Here is a 15,719-nt window from a genome sequence, read left to right on the forward strand (position 1 = left end):
TACCTTGGTGCTTTGTAAACCACTGTAATTTAATACTGTATGGGGAAATCAGTGTACAATTTGAAGTAAATATAAAGGTCAAACATTAAGATGGCTATACATACTAATGTAATATATATGATAGTTTACAACCATTTGCACAAAAGAGCTAAAGCTTTAGATGTATCAGTCTGCAAGATGTTTCAATTGTTCAGCATGCATACATAATCATCTGTGATCTTCTACCTCTTCTTATTCCTTCAGTGGAGATGGGTAATGGTAACCATAGTCTGTTTTGAGTTTGCTTATATGTGCTTATACCAACCATAAGCTTGGAGTCTGGTGTGTGTGTAGGTGTTTATTTACTTAGTCCAAAAGCATTTGAAAAGTTTACAGTAAATAATGGAATTGCCAGAAAACAGCTGATGTGTTGCAAATAGCTTTGCAGTGTGCTGTACAGTAATTAACTAGAACCGGAAAGCTTGGAATGAGTAAATAAGAAGAACATAAGAACATAAGAAAGTTTACAAACGAGAGGAGGCCATTCAGCCCATCTTGCTCGTTTGGTTGTTAGTAGCTTATTGATCCCAGAATCTCATCAAGCAGCTTCTTGAAGGATCCCAGGGTGTCAGCTTCAACAATATTACTGGGGAGTTGGTTCCAGACCTTCACAATTCTCTGTGTAAAAAAGTGCCTCCTATTTTCTGTTCTGAATGCCCCTTTATCTAATCTCCATTTATGACCCCTGGTCCTTTTTTCTTTTTTCAAGTCAAAGAAGTCCCCCGGGTTGACATTGTCTATACCTTTTAGGATTTTGAATGTTTGAATCAGATCGCTGCGTAGTCTTCTTTGTTCAAGACTGAATAGATTCAGTTCTTTTAGCCTGTCTGCATACGACATGCCTTTTAAACCCGGGATAATTCTGGTCGCTCTTCTTTGCACTTTTTCTAGAGCAGCAATATCCTTTTTGTAACGAGGTGACCAGAACTGAACACAATATTCTAGGTGAGGTCTTACTAATGCATTGTAGAGTTTTAACATTACTTCCCTTGATTTAAATTCAACACTTCTCACAATATATCCAAGCATCTTGTTAGCCTTTTTTATAGCTTCCCCACATTGTCTAGATGAAGACATTTCTGAGTCAACATAAACTCCTAGGTCTTTTTCATAGTTCCCTTCTTCAATTTCACTATCTCCCATATGATATTTATAATGCACATTTTTATTGCCCGCATGCAATACTTTACACTTTTCTCTATTAAATTTCATTTGCCATGTGTCTGCCAAATTTTGAATGCTGTCTAGATCATTTTGAATGACCTTTGCTGCTTCAACAGTGTCTGCCACTCCTCCTATTTTTGTGTCGTCTGCAAATTTAACGAGTTTGCTTACTATATCAGAGTCAAAATCATTAATGTAGATTAGGAATAGCAGAGGACCTAATACTGATCCCTGTGGTAAACCACTGGTTACCTCACTCCATTTCGAGGTTTCTCCTCTAATCAGTACTTTCTGTTTTCTACCTGTTAACCACTCCCTAATCCATGTGCATGCATTTCCTTGAATCCCTACTGCGTTCAGTTTGAGAATTAATCTTTTATGTGGGACTTTGTCAAAAGCTTTCTGGAAATCTAAATAAACCATGTCGTATGCTTTGCAGTTATCCATTTTCAATGTTGCATCCTCAAAAAAGTCAAGTAGGTTAGTTAGACATGATCTCCCTTTCCTAAAACCATGCTGGCTGTCTCCCAGGATATTGTTACCATATAGGTAATTTTCCATTTTGGATCTTATTATAGTTTCCATAAGTTTACATATAATAGAAGTCAGGCTTATTGGTCTGTAGTTACCTGGTTCGGTTTTGTCTCCCTTTTTGTGGATTGGTATTACGTTTGCTATTTTCCAGTCTGTTGGTACAACCCCTGTGTCAAGAGACTGTTGCATGATCTTGGTTAGCGGTTTGTAAATAAATTCTTTCATTTCTTTGAGTACTATTGGGAGGATCTCATCTGGCCCAGGGGATTTGTTTATTTTAAGAGCTCCTAGTCCCTTTAACACTTCTGCCTCTGTTATGCTAAAGTTATTTAAAATTGGATAGGAACAGGTCGACATGTGGGGCATGTTGTCCATGTCCTCCTTTGTAAAAACCTGTGAAAAGTAATCATTTAATATATTTGCTATTTTTTTTCTTCATCTATGATTTTGCCATTTGTGTCTCTAGACATTTAACCTCCTCTTTGAATGTTCTCTTGCTGTTATAATATTGGAAAAACATTTTGGAATTGGTTTTAGCCCCCTTAGCAATATTGATTTCTATCTCTCTCTTGGCCTTTCTAACTTCCTTTTTGACTTGTGTTTGCAGTTCCAAGTACTCTTTCTGTGTGCTTTGTTTTTGGTCCCTTTTAAACGCTCTGTAAAGTGCCTTTTTTCGCTGAATATTTTTTTTTAATTGATCTATTAAACCATTTTGGCCATTTTGTTTTAGATTTAGATTTGTCTACTTTTGGGATGTAATTGTTTTGTGCCTCTAGTACTACATTTTTAAAAAACAGCCACCCTTTTTCTGTGGATGTTTTCTCTATTTTACTCCAATATACTTTTATTAGTCTCTGTTTCATACCTTTGTAGTTTGCTTTTCTAAAATTGTAAACCTTAGCTTTAGTCATTACTTTTGGGGTTTTAAAAAATATTTCAAATGAGACCATGTTGTGGTATGAGTTTGCCAATGGCTCTCTGACCTCTGTTTTAGTTATTCTGTCTTGACAAATTGCGTTAGGAAGCAGTCATTTGTCATTTCCACCATTTCAATTTCGTCCGTCGTGCCCCCCATTGGGTTTTCCCATTTTATACAGGGGAAGTTGAAATCCCCCATTAGTATGGCTTCTCCTTTTCTACACGCATTTCGAATGTCATTGTACAACAGATTATTGATTCTGCATTGTTTTCTTTGTCCTGATTTAACACCTGGGCTTCAAGGCTATTTCTTATGTATAGCGCTACCCCTCCGCCTCTTCTGTCCTGCCTGTCTTTCCTATACAGTGTGTACCCACTAATATTATATTTGTCTCCATCACTCTCAGACAACCAAGTTTCTGTAACACCTATCACATCGTAGTTACTTGTTAGTGCAGTAGCTTCAAGTTCTAACATTTTGTTTCTGAGACTTCTAGCATTAAGATAAATACATTTAATAGTGGTCTTACCTGAGTTGTTGCCCTTGTTTTGATGTAGTCTCCCTTCTGTTTTTTTGTTTTCTCCCCCCTTCCTTTCTAGCTTAAATGCTTCTGATTTATCTTGTAATTACAGAGGTTGTTTTTTTACTCCATAGCTCTGCTTTCATACTGGCAAAAACCCTGGTACCTAGATTGTGATTGTGATACAATACTAAAGGTGCTCTGTAGGTGGCGACAGTGGGTGGGTAGCTGACACTCGTTGTAGTGCTTTGTACTGCGGGCTTTGATGCAGCAAGACCCCTGATGTTGATGCTTAAGAGTTGAATAAAAGACAAAAGATTAAAGAAACGCCAGGCTGCCACCATTGATAATTGATTTTTAATATATTAGCAGCTGCAGTAGGCTTGGCAGAATTCTTCAGCACTCATGTTATTCCTACAGGATTGTTTGGGGTTTTCTTTTACTGCTGTAGACTGAAGTCAGCAGGGCTGTAACATGCAACTGTGATTGTCTGTCAGACTTTGAAATTTTAGCATTAACGTTAAGACTTTTCCACATACTGTCAAAATAACACCTGGATTTGAGGCAGTTCATTTGCTGTGCCTTTTCATCATTGTGTTTGGTTTTCTCCACTTCCTGGGAGTTCAGATAATCTAATTTTACTTGCATTTGAGGTTTCATAGCTTCATGTCATAAACAGTACAGGAAGTAGCAGTGTGTCCCTTGAAAAGCTAATTCTCTAAATCATTGGATTTTAGTTGTGTTCAAATTTTACCTTGAAAATCTTGAGAGTGCCTCGTGCCTTGTTTTTGTCGGTTCCATTATACAGAGGTGTGATAAGGCTGTATTTTCTTTCACTGTTATCACAGATTTTCCAATTTCTGTGAAACTGTACTCATTGCCTGTAATATGTAGTTCTAAATATGCATAGTGTAAATATATTTTTTTTTATCAGTTAAAAATACATTTGCCTTAGTTATTGACGCAATACCTGTTACACTGCATTTAGGAACCTGGCAGTCGGTTTAGTTTGCTTCCGGTAAATGATTGAACACACACTGCATAGAGCTGCACTATTTCTTTAAAATGTCTTGAACGAAAAAGACTCCAGCTGCCTCAAAGATCGGAAATATTTCTGCTAAAGATCGCTCTGTCCAGTACAAGAAGGGGACATTTCACGTGTCTGTTGTTATTTTTAGGTTTATTTATGTTATTTTGTTTCATAATTCACAGATGGTGAAAATACAATGGCTTTAAATGGTGGACATGAAAAACTAAATATTCTGCAATTTCGAATTTACTGTTTTTTTAGGTAGGCATTTAACATTTAGGGATAGTTATTGTATAGTAACTCTAGAGAAAATGATCATTTTTGAATGTGACAGCGGAATTTGTTTTCTGCTTTAATAAATATTATGTTTAATCTTGAACTGTGCTATTTTTAGACTGTGAAATGCTGTGAAAAGCAATTTTTTACCATGAAAAAAATACAGCCCTAGGTAAATGTTAAGCTTTTCAAGTGCTGAAAGCACAAAAGGTGCCATTTCCTTTAAACAGGCCTTTAGTAAAATTAATCATCATGGCATTAGAATAGCCTCAAATGAATGAGGACAATGGTTCCATGTAAAACAACTTCTGGAAACGTTGGTAATGCTAATACAGTGTCTCTCTATGATATCATACCTAAAATATTTCTGTCATGTAATCCTTTGATCTTTCAATTGATTCATGTTCTCCATTCAACTGAAAATTGTAGATTTGTCCAAGACAACACAGAGAGTTTTGGATTAGTAAAGAAAAAAATACTCCAATCTTAGACATTAAAAGAGATACATGTTCTTAGATTTGGTTGGGAATAGATATTAGCCTTTAAAATTCTAACCAAAAATGTCCAATTATCATGGATGAGGAAGGACATTTCCATCTTCCCTCAGTTTGTTTCAGTGCTGGCTGTATTGAAGGAAGGAGGGTTAAACTAGCTGGGGTGCTTACAGATGGTGATGCTTGGATATTTGAGATTCTTATGGAGAAATCACATTGATCCTTCATATTGAACAAGCAAGGCAAGTTAACTCTTTAGTGAACGTTCTATAAACCTGTATGCTGACAACCTTAGTGTCATGTTGTATAGTAGTACTGTATACAGTACTGTATGTAAAGTAATAAGTGTTCAGTGGCACTGGAAAAGTTCTGGCTGGCTAGACATTTTCCACTATGTAATTCTGACCACTAAACCTTATAATGTTTGTTTTTTTTGATAACCAAATGTTTGTTATGAGCTTTTGTCTTTATTAAATATGTGCTGATGTTTTCTTGTTGGTAGTGAATTTCATCTTGACAAACTGCACTTTGAAAAATGAACCACTAACAGACACTCAAACACACACACACACACACACACACACACACACACACACACACACACACACACACACACATCCACCAGAAGATTTTAATATATACTTACAGAGGAGTATTATTAGCAATGAGGTACTTGTGCAGGATCAGCAGCTCTAACCAATCCAAAGTAGCTTCAACACGGGTCAAAATAAAGGAGCGTTACTGGTAGCCATGGAGATCCCCTAACTGTAATGAAGAAGTGCAGGAGAAATTAGAAGTTCTGGCCACTTGAAAGAGCTGGCTTTTCAAAACAGTTCAAAGCACTGTCCTAGAAATCAATGAAACTCGAGCAACGACTCTCAGAACCTCTCACATATCAGAATAAAAGTTTGGCGAGAGTAAACAATTAAAACTGCTTTCTCTTGAGTAAGCTTCTGAACCCTGGAGGCAACGGGCCCCATTTGAATGACCTAAACTGTAGTGGTATTTAGACTCTGTAGTCTGCATCCCCAATGGGGCTAATTACAAGATAGTTTTGCCACTGAAGTGGAATCGTGTTTTTGTTCTGTATTTGTATTGAAAAATAGCCTAATTTAGATGATATCAGATAAGAATCAATTGTAATGCTGTGATAGGCTTTTGTCCTTATCTGCAGGAACTACATTGTGAGTCAACTCCTCACATCACATCCTGCTGTCCGTGCCAAGGTGTTCAGTCATTAACGACTAATTGAACCCATTTCCTAAAGATATGCAAGACCCAGTTCAGTTCAAATAGAGTACAGTCCCTAAGCACCCTCTGTTGGATACAGTACATAGTTTGACTTGACATGCTCTCTAGAATTGTATTATCGGAGCAACGGTGAAACTGTTAAAAAGATGACTAGTTAGTTGTAAGTTAAAGTTTCAAGAAACATCTCGATCTGGGCATGGAGAACATCTACAAGCTTACATTACATGACATGTTTCATGAAATTGCTTTCTAAGATACTGCTGAATCAGTACAGTAGGTCACCATTAACAACAGTAGATTTTGACTAATACTGTCAATACTGAATAACACTGTGGCCGTGTGGTGTGCAGGGGGAGTCAAACAGTCAGGGGAGTTCAGGGTTGCATCCTCACTCTTCCAATCTGTCGATCTGGTGGCTCTGGCGTTCCCGCAGGTTAGGGTGGCAAAAAGTCACCCCACGACACTACAGCCATCCCTGCAGGGCTGGCCTTTGTGCTCCAGGGGCTGGGAGCAAGCCAACATTCGCTGTTGTGCTACTGGGTGTAAAGATGCATTTGGAAGTGGGATCGGAGGCTTCTGCTGGTAGAACTAAAATAAACTTGACCCAAAGTGGGAGATCGCTACATAGCCAGAGCTGGGATAACTCGCTACTTAAGTAACGCCTTATTGTAATAATATTACTTTTGTTTTATATACATTCTGCCCATGCTCACGATTATAAAAAGCCATTTTGTAACTTAAGTTTCTTTTTTATTGTTATTTTCACTCCTTATGACTTGCGCAAAGTCGCATGTATTGCAATGATTACAATTTATTATTTGCTATATCCAGTACATTATTAAGATTGCTTGTTTGTTATAATACACACATTTTAATTACGAGACATACAGTTACATAGTAAACAATAGTCACAACAACTGTTTCGCAGGACAAGACAAGAGAAAGATATATAACGAGTAATAATAACAAAAAATATAACATGCTACTTTTTTATTCAGTAATAAGTAAGGACAGTCGTTTCTTTTTTCTGAAGAAACGAGTAATGAGTAATAAGTTAGTTTTTTCAGTAACGTGCCCAACACTGCACATAGCACTGGCTCTTACTTCTAAGACACTTTGGGTGCTCTAACCTAGGTTACATATATCTCTGATAGGCAACTACAACTGAAGAGCAGCTTCTGAAATTAGGTGATGGCACTAAAACACAGACTTACCAAACAAAAAAAATGTAAATACACTATTTGCAATTAGAACCACTTAGAATAATTGCAAATATCATATGTAAGAGCACAGTGCAAATTGAAGCTACTTTAATAGATTTCAAAGGATATCATTAGCTTGTCAATGTCAAAAGAACTTGCTGTGGGCAATAGCTTAACTTGGCTAGACACTTAGGAAGCTACAGTATCTCCTGCCGCAGGGACTACATGGGGTCCTGCTATAAGGTTACAATGTAATCTGTAATACCCTGCAGCAGTACTGCTGTACAGGAGCAGTGAAAGTGGTCAATCAGGTAAGTGTATCTGGTTCAATTCTTTGTCTCCTGCATTAACCGTTACTGGGAGTCATAAATAATTGTAATCTATTCATTGGGAAGCATTAAATATTGTAGCAGCGTTAGGGAAGAGGTGCCTGCTGTTAAATCAAACAAACACTGGCTGCTCTTCTTAACAAGAGCACACATTTACATCTGTGTCACATTACTGCTACAGCGCTGCCATGTTAGGAACTACAAAACCAATCTCTCATAAACATTTACTGCAATATTTACAGTACCTTGGGGAAAGCATGTTACAGTATTGTGAAGTCAAATCGTGGTAAAACCTAGCCAAGTGTGCTAGAAGGAAAGTGTGGTACAAAACTGCAAATATATCCTGCAAATTCCCCATAGTTAACTTTTATAAAATACAGTATACAGTTAAGCAGAGAGCGTCCAGAACTTCAAACATTCAATCATAAGTAGTACGTGATACAAAATCATGCTGGTGAATACGTTAGCCAAGGTTTTTTCCTACTTGATAGTGGATCCAATTTAATGAATTTATAGCTGAGAAAATGTTTTATGAAATTGTAATTGATCAGAGTTTTTGATTGATCGTCGCTTGCTCGTCACTAGTAAATGCTTTGTGGGGTTGAAATCCTGGTTGTGCGGTCTTGACTGGGGATCCATAGTGAGCATTGCCTTGGCCTTTGCTGTCACAAGAGCTTGGGAGTAAAATAGGCTGGGGTCAGTTCTCCCCACAATGCCACAGCCACACCCCAGACAACAGACGAGGACAGATTGACAGTGGACACTGAGTTCTGAGTTAGTACTACGTGGGGTGCGCAGATGAGGTGCATTTCAAATTGGGAAGAATGCAATAAAATAGCATGGGCCCTTATAGTTTTGAGTTATTCAGTTAATCTGTGTACATCATAATGTACATTGTTTTCCATTGGTCATTACTATTTATTTCTTTGGGTCTCTTTAGTTCAAAGAGGTATGGACTCCAATGAACAGAAATGTTTTGGTTACGATGCCTTTTATGAAACGTTGAGTTCTTGATAAGGAGCAAAAATGCAACCTGCTATATCTGTAATAAGTAGTAAAATTAGGCCATACATAAAGCAATATTACACAGCAGCATCAGTATACTGCATATCCTACTTAAATATGTATTTAACCACAGTACTTGGATATTGCCGAAGGGCCCCTGGCATCAGATTATTAAGGCTTAGTCATATTACAAACACACTGCAAGATACTGCATGTGTTCCTATAAAAGCTGCCTTACATTTAACTCATTGATTCATTTTTCGCACCAGGATGAAAGGCTGAGCCACTTTCCATTTTCAATCAGTCAGACATGTTACAAACAACCATGCAGTACATAAGGTACAGTAATTAAAAATGACTATTTATTTACCAAAACTAAAGTAAACAGCCGTCAGTACCTGAACAGCTGGGTGTTAATCTGTGCTTTAACTATTACATACACATGCTTTCAATCAGTGTTGTGTATTGCATGTTTCTCTTTCTTGTTTCTTGTGTCTCCCCAGTGCAGCGCGAGTCCCCACCCCAGTCCCCTGTTTTGTTTTTGTACAGTTTTCATCACAGTTGCTGCCCTGTGCAACATCCTTTCAAATCCAGACTCTTTTGTTGCTGGTGTAATGCAATACCCCTGGCAGAAAAAAAAGCTGTGTTTGAAGTGCCGATATGCTCGTGTAAATATTCTGGTCTTACCAAGGTTCACCTGTGCTGCAAAACAAAATTCTTTCTCTTTTTTTTTTTTTTTTTGATTGATGTAATGCTTTTGTAAGGGTGTGGGGCTGATTACACTGGAGACCGAAGTCCTCTCTTTATCTTTAAAGTCGGTGCTGCACAGTCTGTCACACCCTGTCCTTGCAAATGTGTTAAAATCCAGCTCTAGAGAGGCCACAGTACTGGGTATGTCTACTTGTCCTGCACCCAGTCCTGACTTCTAGAACCTCCTTAAAGTAATTGTAGCTAACTAAATAATTCCATAAATCTGACCCATTTTGCACAGGTTAAAAGCATGGCTTGCAAACAGCTTTTATTAGAGCATAATCAAGGAACTTGTGCCCTTCTATTTTTGTTCCTTTTAGAAAACGTGGAGCAAAGATTTCAAGCAAGTAAAGGTACTTTGTTTTTATGCCATTGATATTTCAGCTTTACACTCCCTTGATAAATACTTCCAAAAATATAAATAGTAACAGACTACCATATTTTGAAGAGTTATTCCCACCTTCAGACATGAACTGAATCAGTTTTTGCAGGTTCCAACATGTATGTGTTATGGTGCGATTCACAAAGAAATAATCTATTTAAAGCCTTCAATTTTCCTAGTTGACTTGAAAAAGGTCAAAACGGACAATCACCTACGAAATGGGGTCATCTGCATTACATGAAATGTCATAATCTAGAAATGGTCAGTAATAGTCAAACTTAATTATTTTCAGTCTTATTTCCAGTACCGTATATTTTAATCACCAGGCTGTATAACTTTATATTAGGCTACACTAAACCATGAAAATGGTAATATACTTTAACCCTTTCAGAACTAAGTAACTTTGCAAAAGGACAACACGACTATGACTAAATAAATAGTCACCCTTATAAAAGCTTACCAAAGTAAATTTGCATGGTACATCTGTATTGTAATAGTCAATATTAAATCAGTTACCATGTGATGGTCTCACAGTCACACCTTTGCTCACTTGCACAGCTTTTAAGACAATTGATCTATCATTGTCTTAGTGGCAGCATTCAGGGGCTAAACAGTCTTTGGTAACTCTTGAGTAATAGATGACTCGCCCTCAGGGGAGACAAGCTGGGAAAGTATCTCCAGAGTTTGAGTTTCTAAATTAACGTGCAAGCACATTTAGAACTTGAGAGTTTGCTCATAAAAGTTATTTGCAAAGTTAGTACTTGGAGCCCATTTGTGCTTTGCACCAGACATTCTTTACATTTGGTCTAATCTGTGTTCATGAATTTGCACACCAACTGCTAAAACACTAAAGCAAAATCGATACAGCATGTTTATAAAAACCTGGGCAAGATGCAAGGCAGCAATTCAGTCTCCCGGTTGAGGTGATGTCTCCAAGGCATTTGACCTACTTGTGGTTCATGACATCATCTAAATCCCTTGCCTGCTGTATTTGATGCTCAGCTATTCAGTACTGTACAATTGGTTGTTCATTTTCTATATGGGAAAAAGAGCTCAGTTATCCAGCCTGGATTTTAATGCAGTGGAAGTTTCTCATGTTACTGCCTGCCAGGTTTACATCTTAGGCATGCTGTGTGAATGCTTTTTCATTTCCAAAAGTAAAATTATTAGACAAGTACAAATTGCCAAGCAAAGGTCTATTTTAAAAATCCAAAGCAGGAGGGAATTTTAAGTATATGATGTAGGCTTCTCAGAAAGTCAACCAAGATACCTTTATAGAGGTGCATTGCTAGGATTTCTTAAAGTTAAGCTGTGCTATAGAGCTTTAAAGCTTACCAGTACATTTCACCCCAAAACTGCTGTCTGTTGTTATGCTAAAGGACTGACTTGGCCAAATTATACAGTCAGTACTTTTTAGAGCATTTTTCTGCACCTGTGAATTCGCTTGATGCAACCCTGGAAGATTCTCCAGTGCTGTTAAATGCTCTAACAAAAGCTACAATCTCAAAGCTACTCAAAATTGTCATTAGCAAACCAAAAATAAACAGTATGTTGTTTTTGTATTCAGTTGAAGTTAGAATTTTCCATTCTTTTAGCTTGGAGAATGTAGCCCAAAGTCTCCTAACAAACCGCCTTCTATGGCAGTCCAATGATATTACACTAAGGTGTAGTGGTAGCATATGGGCAGCTACAATGGTAAAAGCCGTGAATGGTATCACAGTGTAACACTTTCAATATTTGATCCGAGTTCATTGCATTACCACTGCATGTTTTATTATGCTTTGTATTATGGTTCTTGTTAAACAGCAGACATGGCTGCTTAGAGTTGAGACGGCAATAGCTGCCTGGCAGTGTTCAACAGCACATCTTACCTGCATCAGGAGCAGCCTAGCATGCCAGCACAACCCACCAATAGCACTTAAAGAGAAGAGGTAAACAGGTTATGCCAACTCTATGGTTAATAGAAAGCATGCTGTGGCCTCTAACGGCAAAGCAGTATAACTGTTCTTGAAATATTATTATTATTATTTATTTCTTAGCAGACGCCCTTATCCAGGGCGACTTACAATTGTTACAAGATATCACATTATTTTTTTTTATTTATTTATTTATTTTTTTTACACATTATTTTTTACATACAATTACCCATTTATACAGTTGGGTTTTTACTGGAGCAATTTTAGGTAAAGTACCTTGCTCAAGGGTACAACAGCAGTGTCCCCCACTGGGGACTGAACCCATGACCCTCCAGTCTGGAGTCCAGAGCCCTAACCACTACTCCACACTGCTGCTGTGTTCTTGAAATATAAGAACACAGCTCTCTTAGGGCTTAATCATCCAGCATGACACATACACAACCACATTCCATTTGAACTGCTTTCCCCTATTGTCTTTGCTTGCGTATCCAACCCAAATCCACCAATCTCGGTTTCACACAAAGACTCAATCATGAGGTTTCGAAGATATTTCCGTGCACACGTTTGTCTGACAGACTCACACGCTACCCCTTTGTTCCAACCAGGCTAATTTACTGTTTAATAGAAAAATGAAAGTGAATTATAAGTTAATTATGGCAGTGTTATGGAATTCCATCACACACAAGTCAATGTGACCAAGATTTCGTTTCTTTTCCAGTGGAATTGGCTAGTGTGCGGTTAGCTTTGGAGAACTGCAATATGTAGCCCATACTTAAATGCATATGTCATCCATGAGATGTATTCTTTAATGTAATCAACAGACGCCTCCATCTTCAAAAAAAAACATATTATTAAAAGTGATGACTTTCTGGTCCATTCGTGTTGGATTACACTTTCGCAATGGCTATCGATACCTCTAGAACAATTTCAGCTCCTTCCAGATACCTCACGTCACATCAGTGCTGTAAAGACTGCATGTGGTGGCCCTGCAACCTATTGGTCCAGTTCTTTTATCAGACCCATCCATGTTAACTAATTACCCTGTTTAAAGTGGAATATATTTGCGATTGATTCCTCCCCTCTGGAGGACAAAACAACAGTCCTGCCTTAGGAACCTGCCACGATGCCCCTTTCCTTGCTTGTCTTTGTGATACTCTTAACTGAGACTGAAATGATCAGGATCGGCCTAGTAAGTCATGTATTTGAGTTTCCCTGTCAATCCCAATTAGAATCACAGTGTAACAGTATAACTCAATTACCTCGAAACTGTTCTAAATATTACCATTGATTAAATCAGTTATGAAAGTCATTTTGCCATGACCCCATCTTCGGAAAATTAACTGGAAGAGTTGCTTGTAAAGCCTGGAGTTCTACTAAGTCAGGGTAAAGAGATGCGTTTTTTTTTTTCTTCTTCTAAGCCAGCACAAAACCTGCCTGCCAGCCCTGTCTGTTTGGCTGTATGGCCGAAATAATAGACAGCTACATTCCGCCTGCCTAGAAACCAGAGTCGTCCTTTCATACAGTGCTTTCAGTGTGACAGCTCCCAATTTGAATAAGAATTAGTCATCCATTCGCCTCATTACTCCATTTAGAAAAATATCTCAGCCTGCCGATTGGCTGCTGTTATTCCGTTTGTTTTCACACTGACTTGCCTTGACCAGTCTGCTTGCAGTTTTTTTTTTTTTTTTACACACTGAACGTGAAACTTCAGAAAGTGTGTGTATCAGCTCGGAACCCCAAAGTCGCTCCTCTGCAATTACTGTGAGTACTGTACCTTTTACATTTTATTTTCAGTTGCTGCAGAACTGCTCCTGAAGTTGTTTTTTGCAGTAGATGCTTTAAATTATTCATATATATATATATATATATATATATATATAGTTTTCATTATTTGAATGGGTTTTAATGTAATATATTTTCCTTACTTCAAATATACAGGTCTTTATTTTCTACTGCAAGTGTAATTGGTTTTTCTTCCTTTAATCCTTCATTTCCAGTCCTTTTCTTTCTTTAATGACTCAATTTTCTCTTTTTGTAATTTCTGAGAATATTTATCTTTTATGTTTCATGCAATAAGTCTTAATATGCTTCATCTATCTATCTATCTATCTATCTATCTATCTATCTATCTATCTATCTATCTATCTATCTATCTATCTGTACTATCTGTAGGTATCTATCTATACCTTCAGTCACTGCATGTATAATTGTACCATGTTAAGTTTATTATTTTATTGATTTATTAGAAGTTATTTATTCAGGACTAGTCCTCTGAGAACATATTTCATGGGACATCCTGACAGCAAGAACTACTTGTACCCCATAAAGTTCACATAAATTAAAACAAAACTTTTTATAAAGCATCATTATTCGGTTTTTTTTCTTATGCTGCTAGAATTTTATGGGAAGTATCCTTCTGTATGCAAAAATAGAGTTTTTATTAAGAGCTCATCTCACCCCTTGCAGGAACTGAAGGATCCCATAGAAAGGTACAGAGTGGTAAATTAGCCCAGTGATTTTGCAGTTACACAACTCTTCCCCATGCTTGTACCATGCTTGCTTGTCTCCTTGCTATGCTTTCTGTATACTGCCCTTTGCCAGGCTTCTACCCTGTTAACGTTGGTGAGATTATGTTAGCTCTGATCCCTGCAGCTATTTAAACTCTGTTTCAGTTTGATGCACAAAAGCTTTCCAGCCAGGCTGTTCTCACATTAAATATGTGCGTGTCTGCTTCCATCACAGTCACATAGGCGCAAAGAAAAGGGGCATGCAGGCTGTGAGAATGTGAGCTTTGATCGATCAATGTGTGATCTGAGGGGATCAGAGCTAACATAATCTTCTCAACATTGACATGGTGAAAGCCAAGCAAAGCGTTGTATAGAGAAAGCATGGCTAGGGGGACAACAAGCATGGTACAAGCACGGGGAAAAGCAGTATATACTGCAAAATCACTGGGCTAATTTACCAATCCACTGCCATTCACATAAGGGAAAAGGACAGAATATCTGAAGGCCCTTTAATTAACTCTGAAGGTGAAATGGGAGGTGTTGAATTTTGGTATTAAATGATCAAGTGGCAAGCAGACTACTGTGGAATCTGTTCGAAACTGGTTACAGTACTGGAAGCTTGTTTTCATAGAAGAACATTCATCTAATAGAGATCTACAGATTCAGGCAGGGCTCCCAAGATAAACAGATTGCTTGATATCTCTCTTTGTAGATGTCACATTGTCCTTTATAAAAGACGCTCATTGGAAGGTATTAATGAACGAAAATGAACGATTCCTCCTTATAATTCTCTTAACGCTGCACCATCGCTACATTCTACTTCAAGAGGTTGCATGAAGAGTTTAGGGGCATGGAAAACACATGATTCATTGGAAAAGCAGCGCTTGGCTCAGTAACAAATTGCTGATTTACCTGTAGCTCTCACGCTTTGTCTTGCTTCCTTCGAGTCACCTGTTGAAATGTCGAGGTGCGATGGAAGTGCAGCACTGAAATATCTGCAAGGAGCGATCTGTAAAATATTTATAAAAACATCAAATACACAATAATGTGTGTGCCTTTTATACTAGAAAACATGAGACTAACCATGTGATGGCAATACATATTTCTGCAATTATTTTGTTAGGTGTGTATTCTTTATTAAAGCACAAGTGAATTTCCCCACACTTGTGCTGTGTGAAGCCATTGACTGCCACATGGGGATAGGAGGGGGCGGTTCCTGACTTTGACAGAAGAAGTCATGTGTGCTTAATGGATTATTCTTTACAAACTGGATTTACTCAGTCTCCAGAAAGTTAGACAGTCAGATGGAAGGACAACCCCTGTATGCTCTACTCCTGTGGATCCCAAAGACTCGAACACTTTTAACTGTATGATACTAGAAACAACTGTACTGTAGGTAGT

The 15,719-nt window shown here is 37.8% G+C and overlaps 1 protein-coding gene across 3 annotated transcripts in view; it reads left to right on the top strand.

The window, feature by feature from the left end:
* The window catches only part of LOC117964320 (laminin subunit beta-2-like), an 80,777-nt gene that overhangs the window by 1,746 nt on the left and 63,312 nt on the right, over positions 1 to 15,719 (top strand). Inside the window, exon 1 of one of the 3 annotated variants that reach the window (XM_058988826.1) lies at positions 13,474 to 13,572. The exons of the other annotated variants lie outside the window; for them this stretch is intronic. The gene's annotated coding sequence lies outside the window, so the exon portion shown is untranslated. Of the gene's footprint in view, positions 1 to 13,473; positions 13,573 to 15,719 lie in introns of those variants that run through there. 3 annotated transcript variants of the gene reach the window in all.

The sequence above is a fragment of the Acipenser ruthenus genome, chromosome 16 (genome assembly GCF_902713425.1).
Source record: "Acipenser ruthenus chromosome 16, fAciRut3.2 maternal haplotype, whole genome shotgun sequence".
NCBI classification, from domain to species: Eukaryota; Metazoa; Chordata; class Actinopteri; order Acipenseriformes; family Acipenseridae; genus Acipenser; species Acipenser ruthenus.